General features: G+C 43.9%; 1 protein-coding gene across 1 annotated transcript in view; it reads right to left on the bottom strand.

Moving 5' to 3' along the window:
• LOC115651277 (complement receptor type 2-like) overlaps window positions 1-12,386 on the bottom strand; it is an 87,307-nt gene that overhangs the window by 61,275 nt on the left and 13,646 nt on the right. The gene's annotated exons all lie outside the window — the stretch shown is intronic.

Here is a 12,386-nt window from a genome sequence, read left to right as displayed (position 1 = left end):
AGAAAATTAAGTTGTTGACAATTATTAGTGACAGGTTTGGTTTGAGGCAGGGAGTGGGCCAGTTTTCATCAGAGAAACAAAAAATGTTGACTGACTTTCCTATAGCCTGTTACTCCTGATAAGAGCCCTCCAACAACTGTAATATGCTCATCTCCTTACTAGTGTATAAAGCAGGGGTCGGCAACCTACGGCACACATGTCAAAGGTGGCAGGTGAGCTGATTTTTGATGGTATGCAGCAGCAGGCTGAGCGGCTCAGCCCATCACTGCTCTGGGGTTCCAGCTGCTGCCCTATTGCCAGCTGGAATACCAGCCATCGGCCCCACTCAGCACCTGCTGCTGGCCTGGGGACCTCCAAGGAACCCCAGGCTGGCAGTGGGCTGAGCAGGCCAGCTGAACCACTCAACCTGCTGTCAGCCTGGGGTTCCATTCACTCAGCCGGCAGCGGGCTGAGTGGGCTGGTGGCGGGCTGAGCAGGGCCGATGGGGGGTTGAGTGGCTCAGTCTGCTGCCAGTCTGGGGTGCCAGCAGCACTCAGCCTACTGCTACTCCAGGGTTCCGGCTGCCGGCCCCTTGCCAGTCAGGAGCTCAGCCGCCAGCCCCACTCTGCCTCCTGCCAGCCTCGGTGAGCAGAATCCCAGGCTGGTAGCGGGCTGAGGGGGGATTGGCGGCTGGGATCCTGGCTGGCAGGAGTTGGTGGTCAGAACCCCAGACCAGCAGCGGGCTGAGCAGGGCCTGGGATCCTTGTCTAGGGTTCCAGCCACCAGCCCGCTGCCGGTTTGGGGTTTCATTTACTCAGCTGGCAGTGGCCTGAGCAGGACCGGTGGCCAAGACCTCAGATAATAACAATAGTTTATTTATATAATATAGACATAGAGAGAAACCTTCTACAAACATTAAAATGTATTACTGGCACGAGAAACCTTAAATTACAGTGAACTTGGCACACCACTTCTGAAAGGTTGCCGACCCAACCCCTGGTATAGAGTGACCATATGTTGTACTAAGATTCTCCTGCTTTTTTTTTCCCCCTGTGAGTCAGTATAACTTTTGCCAACCCAGAAGTTGGGCAGCCAATGTTTTACGTTTCCACAATGTTTTCTCCAACTTTCATAAAGTAAATACATAGTTAATATGAGTTAAAAAGGCCAGGGACACTTCTTTGTGAAGAACCTGTACAGCAGATCATGCCCATAGACGATCCAGAAAAGAAATTTGAGGTTGAATTTTTTAATGTTGTGATGGATAAAGCAGTATCTGCTGTTGATGAAAGGTTTAATACCTTGCAAGTACACCATGAACAGTTTGGATTTTTGTATAACATAAATAAATTCAACGAAATAGGAAAACAAGAGCAACTAATGACAAAGTGCAAGAACCTAGAGAGCCTCCTGAAGCACGGTGATAGTTTTGATTTAAATGGACTTGAACTGTACGAAGAATTGAGTACACTGTCATCAATGTTGCCACGTGCAAAATCAGTGATGGACATTGTACAGTTTATTCATACCCGCAAACTTGTTGACATATATCCTAATGTGTACATTGCCACTCGTATTGTACTGACAATTCCTTTAACAGTAGCATCAGGAGAACGGAGTTTCTCAAAACTAAAGCTCATTAAAAACTATCTCCGCTCTACAATGAGTCAGGAATGCTTAACTGGTCTTGCTATTCTTGCAATCGAACAAGACACGACTTTGTCTTTGTCATACGATGACATTATTACTGATTTTGCAGCCAAAAAAGCCAGAAAGATTGCTTTTAATTAAAAACAAATCTTTGTTTCAATACCTCTTCATATAAATTTCCAATAAAATTTTGATAAATTAAAAAAAAATTTGCATCATTCTGTCATCAGAATTTTTTCTATAGTGCTGCTTCTTTAGTGCTAGTCCATCAGCATTACAGTGTGCTTAATTAAGTTAAACTGGTTTTAATAACGTGAATGTGGCAAGTTTTCCAATACTGTAAGCTTATGTTCGTGTTGCTAAGAGCAGATCAGGCACAGGGGCACCAGTTTAATAATCTCGCCTAGGGCACCATAAATCCTAAGGCCGGCCCTGTACATAGCACATGTGTTTTCACTACAAGGTCGCATTTTGCATCTTAATATTGAGTGCCTGCAGCTTTGGTGTTACAGATCACAGACGCAGGTCCAGGCAGAAGAATTCGGCTTGCATGCGGCCATGGTAAGCCATTGTCTTTTGTCTTCTGCAGCCTTCATCTATCCAGCACCCTCCTTTCCCAAATAGCAAGCAAAGTCCATTGAGTGCTGCTTCTTTCCTGTTAACGAGCAGCAGCAGAAACCATCCCGTGGCTGGTATCATGGAAGATCACTGCTAAACACCTCCCTTTGCCCCTGCCCCAACCGCGTGGCTGGTAGCAGGGAAGATCCCTGCTAGCCAAACCGAAAAAGCTCAGCGCCAATTGCCCCCCCCTTCTCCCGCTTGGCTACCTGCAGGGAAGGATTTCTTTTAAGCCAGAGGCAAAGAGCCCAGTAGGAATGGCCATCTCTGTCCCCTTACTTAAATTCCTGAATTTCAACCAGGTTACTATGAACGATATCACTCTCCTGAGGATAACACAGCGAGATAAAGAACGGATGTTGCTTGAATGCCAGCAATCACCAGGACCATACGCAGCTAGGCTTTATTATGCAATGTTACCAGATTACTTGCTTATATGCATGGCGTGGTCAAGTGTCCTACCATGGAGGACGGAATAAAGCAGTGCTGCCCAGAAACCTTCTGCAAAAGCTTTTGGAGTACCTCCAGGACAGCTTCATGGAGATGTCCCTGGAGGACTTCCGCTCCATCCCCAGACACGTTAACAGACTTTTCCAGTAACTGTACTGGCCGCAAATGCATCCCAAGTCCTCAGGGCAAATCAATCATTAAAAAATGCTTGCTTTTAAACCATGTTTCATATTTACAAAGGTACACTCACCAGATGTCCCTTCCATGGCTTCATTGTCTGGGATAGTTGCTTGGGAGGGCTGGGAGGGTAATTCCGTCAGGGTGAGAAAAAACTCCTGGCTGTTGGGGAGAACAGAGTGCTGTGTGCTCTCTACAAGCTCATCCTCCTCTTCCTCCTCATCTTCCCCATCCGCAGAATCCTCAGCCATGGATGCGAATACCACCCCCACCTCAGAATCCACGGACAGGGGTGGGGTAGCGGTGGCGGACCCCCCTAGAATGGCATGCAGCTCAGCATAGAAGCGGCATGTTTTCGGCCCTGCCCCGGACTTTCCATTTGCCTCCTTGGTTTTCTGGTAGGCTTGTCTGAGCTCCTTAATTTTCACATGGCACTGTACTGAGTCCCTGGTGTGGCCTCTCTGCATCATGGCCTTGGAAATTTTTTAAAATGTTTTTTCATTTCATCTTTTGGAACCGAGTTCTGTTAGCTCTGAATCCTCTCCCCATACAGCGATCAGATCCAGTACCTCAAGTGCAGTTCATGCTGGAGCTCTTTTTCGATTTTCAAGAGACTGCATTGTGTGTTACCTGATGAGCTCTGAGTGGTCACCTGTGCTGATGATCTCTCCACGCTGGGCAAACAGGAAATGAAATTCAAAAGTTCTTGGGGATTTTCCTGTCTACCTGGCCAGTGCATCCGACTCCAGATTGCTGTCCAGAGCGGTCAAAATGGTGCACTGTGAGATAGCTCCCGGAGGCCAATACCATCAAATTGCGGCCACACTAACCCTAATCCGACATGGCAATACCGATCTGAGCGCTACTCCCCTCGTCGGGGAGGAGTACAGAAATCGGTTTTAAGAGCCCTTTATATCGATATAAAGGGCTTCGTTGTGTGGACGGGTGCAGGGTTAAATCGGTTTAACGCTGCTAAATTCGGTATAAACCCGTAGCGTAGACCAGGCCTAGCAGAAAGTGGTGCAGTACAATGACCCAAAGGTTAGATTTTCACTGGCCAGTGGGTATTGGTGTAGCTATTACAGACTTACCATGAAGATTAAATAAGTACACTGTATAATCCAGGAAATAGTAACTGGTTCAAAGGTAACTGAGCCCTTTATCAACGCATTGATAAATCATGTGATTTTCAGATAATAGGAAAATTAGTTGCAGTGAGGACTTTGCTTGCATGCTGTAAATGTCCTTCAAGATGCAGTAAGGGCTATACATTAAAAAAAAAGAACCAACAGGTGACTGTGTTCACCGGAATGCAGATAAATGTGCCAAGGTATGCTCTATTTCTAATCTGCAGTGGGGGCAGGCATGTTGTTGAGGTCCTTGATCTTCCCTCTGCTACACACCCTGTTACTTTCATATCATTTCCTATTAACGGGGCTGGCTATGTGTAATACCAGGTGGCCAACTCACAGATTAGGCAGATGAAATACACTATTTCCCCCATGAAAGCCTGTTTTTAACTAAGTGACCAGGAACACCTTATGAAACAGACATTTACATTTAAAGAAATTCACATTCATCCATCATTTCATCTATTCTCTGATGGGATTCCACTTTTGCTGTGAACAATTAAAGACAATGAAATATGGTATATTCACTAACATTAGCATAATTAACGATTTTCATTTGCACGTATGTCTGAAAGGAGGTATTCTATGCATCTGCAGGTCTGACCCTGCAGCTATTCCATCACTGCGGTTTACAAAAAATCAACACAGGCACTAGTATAATGCATATTCCAGCTGCAGACATGGATTTATCCTCACAGGCTCCCTGAGAGAGAGAAAGGTTTATCTCCATGTTAGAGTTGAGGAACTGGAGACCGAGAAAGTGTAGGACCTGGCTGCACAAAAGGAGTTAGGCATTGCGATGCTGAGCAGCTGGAAACATTTAGGCCCCTTGAAAATCACTGAGAGTCACAAAGTCTGAGTTAGGCACCTAACATTCTATCAAAGGAATAGAGGGTGATAGGCGCCTTAGCCTGTGATCCACCAAAGCCAGCGCGCAAAGCAGGGAGCCACCTAAACTGGCCAATGGGAGATGTTGAGGAGAAATTGCCCCTCAAACCCACCCCTCACAGAGATAGGCAGCTAACTCTGGGGACTCCTCCTCTGGAGTCAGGCAACTTCAGTTTCTTACCAGAATGACTTAGGTGCCTGCCTCACTCTGTATAAAATGGCTGGAGGTGGCATTAGCTGTACCCACCTGATAACATTTGGTCCCATAGTGAGCTCCTGGGATGTGGGGAGACCCAGATTCAATTCCCCCATCAGGCACAATAGGAGAAAGGATTTGAACACAGGTCTCCTACGGCTCTCAGCAGAGTGCTGTAACCACTGGCTATGAGATATTCTGATGGGGGCTCCCTTGGTCTATCCACTTGAAGCTGCTGCTGCACTCTGTGGAAACAACAATGAAAGTGAGTGGAGCTAGTGTCTCTTGCTGACTGTCTGCTCCACCCGACTACAGAGTCTCTCTGGCTCTGTGACTATTTAAGTATGTACCCAGACTGGAAAACTGAGCTAAAAGTTATCAGCGGGGCACTGGCACCACCACCTTCTCCTCCTCCTGAGGGTTAGGCAGAATGTTTCAGGCATCACAGAGATGCTGAAACCAGGACTTAGACACATACATAAATTGGGAGGGGTTAAGTTCCAGGGAATTTTTTTCACCAGATAAGACATTATATAAATATACACTATAAGTTTTAAATCATTTTAAACAAAATTTAATACTGTGCTCACCAATGATTATGAAGCTTGGTTGAGGCAGTGGCATAGCGGGGTCGGCGTGCAGGGGGCTTGCCCTGGTCTGCCTGCCCAGCCCTCCTGCCGGGGAGCGGGATCGAGGCACAGAGGCTGAAGCAATGGGGCAAGTCCCTGCACCCAGACCCTGCTTCCCAGCAGGAGGGCCGGGCGGGCAGAATAGGGTGAGCCAAACAACTTTATAATGGAACATTGCATGACTTAAAAGAAGTATGTTCTCTAATAAATCAGCAACCAAATAACGAAACAATGTAAACTGAGACAACTTTAAATGAGGAGTTACTGTACTTAAATACCCCAAAGGAGCAGCAACTTACTCAAGGGAAATGACTCAACACTTTTTTTACAATCTCTGCCTATCCCTCTCCTTAAATTTGTATCTTTGGCCTTTCACATAACAATACATATTTCCAAAGCCACCATACAAGAGGGAGATATTGGACCATAATGGCCTTAGTTTACTGACCACTGGGGCAGACTGCAAGGCTCTTTTTCCCTATCTAGAAGAAGTTTTGGGACTGTTTTCAGAGTTCCAACTTTCTTAACATTTGTTTTTGCCACTGCACAGCAAAGAAACACCTGGAAGCAGGAGAGAAATTCATCTTAGTTCACTGAACTCCCCCTAGCTGCAAAATTTAGTTGTTTAAAACAAACACACGGATGGGCCCCATGTCTGCCCCATTATGTGGGGAGCCCTGTTGAGATCAGGGATATTGTGTGAGGGCCAGGAGAATAGGTGGTGATGTGGAGGGAACCGGGGGGAGGGCATGTATATTCCTGCACTGATGTCTCCTCTGCTCTAGGGGAAGAGCTGCCTCTGTCTGACAAAGCCTATGTTATGAATGCCAGGATCTTCTGCAGAAGTAGCTCTGTGGCATCTCGCCTTGCCCATTCACACCCTAATGGGAAGTGAGGATGGGGAAAGGACTGCAGCTGCAATTGATGCCATAGCACTGATCTCAGCTCTGAGCAGTGGGGATCTCTTTCCTCTGACAGCGATCCCACAGGAGTCTGGCTAAGCAGAACTGAGTCAACTTCTGACATGTTATGAAAATCCCTCCACACTAGTAAAGATACTTATCTGCAAGAGGAAAGGAGAGAACTTTTCTGTTTTGTAAACAGCTAGTGATTCATTGAATATCAGAGTTGGAAGGGACCTCAGAAGGTCATCTAGTCCCACCCTCTGCTCAAAGCAGGACCAATCCCCAACTATTTTTTTGCCCCAGATCCCTCAATGGCTCGCTCAAGAATTGAGCTCATAACCCTGGGATTAGTAGACTAATGCTCAAACCCCTGAGCTATCCCTCCTCACAATTAGATGAGAGCACAGGGCTAGATCTCAGCATCATAACATAAGAACAGAACTGGGTCAGACCAAAGGTCCATCTAGCCCAGTATTCTGTCTACCAACAGTGGCCAATGCCAGGTGCCCAGAGGGAGCGAACCTAACAGATAATGATCAAGTGATCTCTCTCCTGCCATCCATCTCTACTCTCTGACAAACAGAGGCTAGGGACACCATTCCTTACCCATCCTGGCTAATAGCCATTAATGGACTTAACTTCCATGAATTTATCGTTCTCTTTTAAACGCTGTTATAGTCCCAGCCTTCACAACCTCCTCAGGCAAGGAGTCCCACAAGTTGACTGTATGGTGTGTGGAGAACTTCCTTTTATTTGTTTTAAACCTGCTGCCCATTAATTTCATTTGGTGGCCCCTAGTTCTTGTATTATGGGAATAAGTAAATAACTTTTCTTTATCTACTTTCTCCACGTCACTCATGATTTTATATACCTCTATCATATCCCCCTTTAGTCTCCTCTTTTCCAATCTAAAAAGTCCAAGCCTCTTTAATCTCGCCTTATATGGGACCCTTTCCAAACTCCTAATCATTTTAGTTGCCCTTCTCTGAACCTTTTCTAGTGCCAGTATATCTTTTTTGAGATGAGACCACATCTGTACGCATATTCAAGATGTGGGCATACCATCGATTTATATAAGGGCAATAATATAGTCTCTGTCTTATTCTCTATCCCCTTTTTAATGATTCCTAACATCCTGTTTGCTTTTTTGACTGCCTCTACACACTGTGTGGATGTCTTCAGAGAACTATCCACAATGACTCCAAGATCTTTTTCCTGATTCATTGTAGCTGAATTTGCCCCCATCATATGGTATGTCTAGTTGGGGTTATTTTTTCCAATGTGCATTACTTTACATTTATCCACATTACATTTCATTTGCCATTTTGTTGCCCAATCACTTAGTTTTGTGAGATCTTTTTGAAGTTCTTCACAGTCTGCTTTGCTCTTAACTATCTTGAGCAGTTTAGTATCATCTGCAAACTTTGCCACCTCACTTTTTACCCCTTTCTCCAGATCATTTATGAGTAAGTTGAATCGGATTGGTCCTAGGACTGACCCTTGGGGAACACCACTAGTTATCCCTCTCCATTCTGAAAATTTACCATTTATTCCTCCCCTTTGTTCTCTGTTTTTTAACCAGTTCTCAAATGCATGAAATGACCTTCACTTTTATCCCATGACAAGTTAATTTATGTAAGAGCCTTTGGTGAGGGATCTTGTCAAAGGCTTTCTGGAAATTTAAGTACACTATGTCCACTGGATTCCTCTTGTCCACGTTTGTTGATCCCTTCAAAGAACTCTTAATAGATTAGTAAGACACAATTTCCTTTTACAGAAACCATGTTGACTTCTGCCCAACAATTTATGTTCTTCTATGTGTCTAATAATTTTATTCTTTACTATTGTTTCAACCAATTTGCCCGGTACTAACGTTAGACTTACCGGTCTGTAATTGCCGGGATCACCTCTAGAGCCCTTTTTAAATATTGGCGTTACATTAGATATCTTCCAGTCGTTGGGTACAGAAGCCAATTTAAAGAACAGGTTACAAGCCACAGTTAATAGGTTTCACAACTTCACATTTGAGTTCTTTCAGAACTCTTGGATGAATGCCATCTGGTCCCGGTGACTTTTAAATAGATTTGTAAATAGTTAATGAGACAGTTTCTATTAAACAGGTGTGGAAAAAATATCAGGATGCTAGAGTCTTGATTCAGTATCCCTTTTATTTAAGAAAAAAGCCTATTCCAAATAAGATATTGTAAATAACACAGATATCTTCAATTATAGTTGCTTCATTTATGGAAAAGATTTCTTCTTACTGTTAAATAAAACTCAAAGCAACTCGCGGTCACAAAAAAGGATGTAAATGACATTTAAAATCTTTAAATCTTATAAGATAGATGACAAAGTGATTATAAACACCCCCTCTCAGGAGCAGTGCGACATTTCCTGAATATAAAAAAAAGCTTATTTTAAGATCTACAAAGACAGTTTTTGACAACTAACATATAAAAAGAATGTAGGCACTAAACCACTGGAGAACTCAGGAGCACACTTTTGATCATACAGCTTACTTCTTATAAGAAAATGTTAGAGGATTGCAAGGAAACAAATGTTATTTCTTATTCTCACATTGAGAGAGTTTTTAGTAAATCAGTAGGGAGTATACCGAGCATCTTTGGAACTATATGTAAATTCACGTTACTTTTAATTTTCTCTTAGGGGACACACACTAGATATCAAGCTTGAGGTAAGAATACACATTGTGGAGCTGGTAACAAAAGTTGGCTTTTTTCTGTAGAATCACTTAAAAAAAATCTGTAAATGGAGAGTAAATTTGAAGAAAGGTCACATGAAAGCTAAAACTATAACTGGGTTAAAAAAAAAAAAGAAGAATGAGAAGTACATGGAGGATGGCCAGGGATACAACCCCATCCTCTGAGTCTCCCTACTCTGATTGCCAAAAGCTGGGACTGACTGACAGAGGATGATGGGTCACTCGATAACTGCCCTGTTCTCCTCATTCCCTTTGAAGCACCTGGCTAGATGGACCGTTGGTCTGACCCAGGATGGATGTTTTTATGAAGAATCTACAACATTCCACCTAGTGTCTGGCATCTTTAAATTTGTCTTTAAAGAGTAATACACACTCCATGATGAAAGCTTGTAAGTAGGGATCTGAAGAGGCTCTCTCTTGCTGTCTGCAGTTACAGCCACAACTCACAATCCAAACCATGCCACGCTCTGATGGTGAATATGTTCTTTAAGGGGAAACATTTAGTGCTATGGAGAGACCTAATAAGGAACCAGGTGCATGTTCAGAAGAGCAAGTAATTTTGATGCTGCCAACTGCCTTGCTTGCTTCAGAAGCCATTTTCAAGGGCAAGAGCAATGATCCACCTCCGGTCTTTCTGCTTTACTCAAATGCAGCTCAACAGAGGAAAGAAGTTGTAGCAAAAATAACAATAGTTACCTGAGAGGGCTCTATTTTTACTACAGAAATTTCAGTACAAATGTATGACATTTATCTCTTAACTTTTCCATGATTTTCTTCCAATGTCTGTTAATGTGTAAACCACAGCCATCAGCTAGCATCAGTCATTTATACTGAAAAAGGAAGATAAACAATTAATCAAATTAGTTATATACTTCAGTTTTACACACATCTTTCTTTAGACTTCAAAGTATTCATTTAGACTAAACTTTTCATTGGTTGGACTTTTCAGTATTGTCAGGAACAAGTACTAGTTCTTGTATTGTCTTTAACTGGATAGAACAGAAATATTTTAAACTCATTTCAAGTTAAAGCAGAGGTTATGGCATTTTTTTCTTAGTGGCAAAACCTTACAAAAAGCAGGAGAAAACATGCATTCTGGATGTCACAGGGTTAGGGTTAATTTGTTAGCAGAGGTAGTAACTACAAGGGACAAACAACAAAAAAGTGACTGATGACAAATGTTGATAGTTACGCAAGCTAACTAACGGAGAACTAGGCTATCCATGAATCTGCTCTTCTTCCCTCCCACTATAAAACAAAGCTGAGCTGGAACATTCCTCTAGAAGGTCCGCTCTGCACCAGGAATGGCACCTACATAGATTTACATAAACAACATTTTATAGTGGGATAATAGTTTCTTCAGTGTCTAGTCACATTGAATATTCTTATTTAACAATGGACCATGGGAATGTTATGTAAAATACTGCATAGTCCTTATGAAATCCACGTGAGCTTCTTTATGATATATACTAAACTCAATTAAGCAATTACTTTAGTTCACATACCTGTTTTAAAGCACCATGTACTATAACTACACACTCAGAGTGCCATATAATCCATTTGGGGAACTAGCACATGCAATGCTGCCTCCTTATAGATGAAATCTTGTATTTGCTTATAATCTTTCTGGTTTTATATATTTATTTTTCACCCAAAGAACATCATATGATTTTCTCCTTCATTCTTAATAGGGGACTATGGAAGGCTACTGGGAACACATCACACCTGTCCTCTGCTCTCCACACTGGCTCAAAAGCAGCAGAAGCTTGACTTGAAAAGGTGGAGGGCTGTGGTTTGGGTTGGGGGTGTGTGCATCAAGGAGTCCAAGGCCCAGCGGGTACATCTACACTCGGATACAGGGCTTGGTCAGCTGACTCATGCTTGGGGGGTGCTCAGACTGCAACCCGAGCTCTAGAACATTCCCCCTTCACAGGGCCCCAGCCTGAGCCCAAACATCTACACAGCAATTTTTCAGCTCCAGAGCCCGAGCCATGCGAGCCCCAGTCAGCTGACCCAGACCAGTCACTGTTTTTTATTCCTGTGTAGACATTCCCAGAGAGAGCCTGGGCAGCAGAGCAGGCACTCACCTTGCCATGGCAGGCTAAGGAAATGGTCAGGGCAGTGTCCTTGGTCCCGATTCCCTACCCTGGGCACCCTGAGCAACCCAGTCTCCTGCTCCTGAGAGGAAATGCCTGCTCCCCTCACAATGATGTGGCTTCACCCAGCCCAGTTCCATTCCCTGCCTCCAGGTATGTCCTCTGCCCAGTGCTCAGGGGGCTGGGACACAGGAAGAGCAAAGCCCGGGCTGCCTTATTTCACTCTCCCCACAGGCACTTAGGAAATATTGTTTGGGGGTGGGGGAGAATATAGATCAGCCCTCATATTATTTCCACTACAGAGGCGCTAGCCCCCACTGGCCCTCCAGTTCTGCCACCACAGTATTGTTTTCCTATAGAATACTGGATCACAGTCAAGGTTTCCGTCCTTATCATCAAGGCACTCCATGGCCTGAGCCCAGGATATCTACAGCACTGCCTAAGGCCCCAGGACAAAAATCATGTTTGACAACCACGCTCCTCTCTACAATAAACATCAAGCTCCTCTGCATGGAGGACATAACTTTCTCTGGAGCCGGGCTGAGACTGTGCAATGAATTCCCCCAGAAACGACACAAACCTTATCACCTTCCACTCCACGTGAAAGACGCATTTCTTTGACCTGCCCTCTCTAACAGATACATAACAGAAAGCACGTTAAAAAGCCACCACATACGCTCCCTGCCCTCCAGCGGAACCCTACCAAAAAAAGACTGGACTCGTTTCTCCCCTCGGGGAGAGGATCAGAGAATAACCACCACATGACAGATGTTAGTCATGATGCTTAATGCACTAGCGGAAGGTGCTCAGATATGATGTTGATAAGCATGGTATAAGAACCTATATCATAACAGACGTAATGAAATGGAAATAATATTTATATTAGACAAATACCTGTTTTCAACATACTGCATTTAACAGACAAAGCACACAAAGTGTTCAAGTT

This window comes from Gopherus evgoodei, chromosome 4, assembly GCF_007399415.2.
Source record: "Gopherus evgoodei ecotype Sinaloan lineage chromosome 4, rGopEvg1_v1.p, whole genome shotgun sequence".
Classification (NCBI taxonomy): domain Eukaryota; kingdom Metazoa; phylum Chordata; order Testudines; family Testudinidae; genus Gopherus; species Gopherus evgoodei.
The sequence above is the reverse complement of the archived record's forward strand: the minus strand, read 5'-3'. Positions and strand labels throughout refer to the sequence as shown.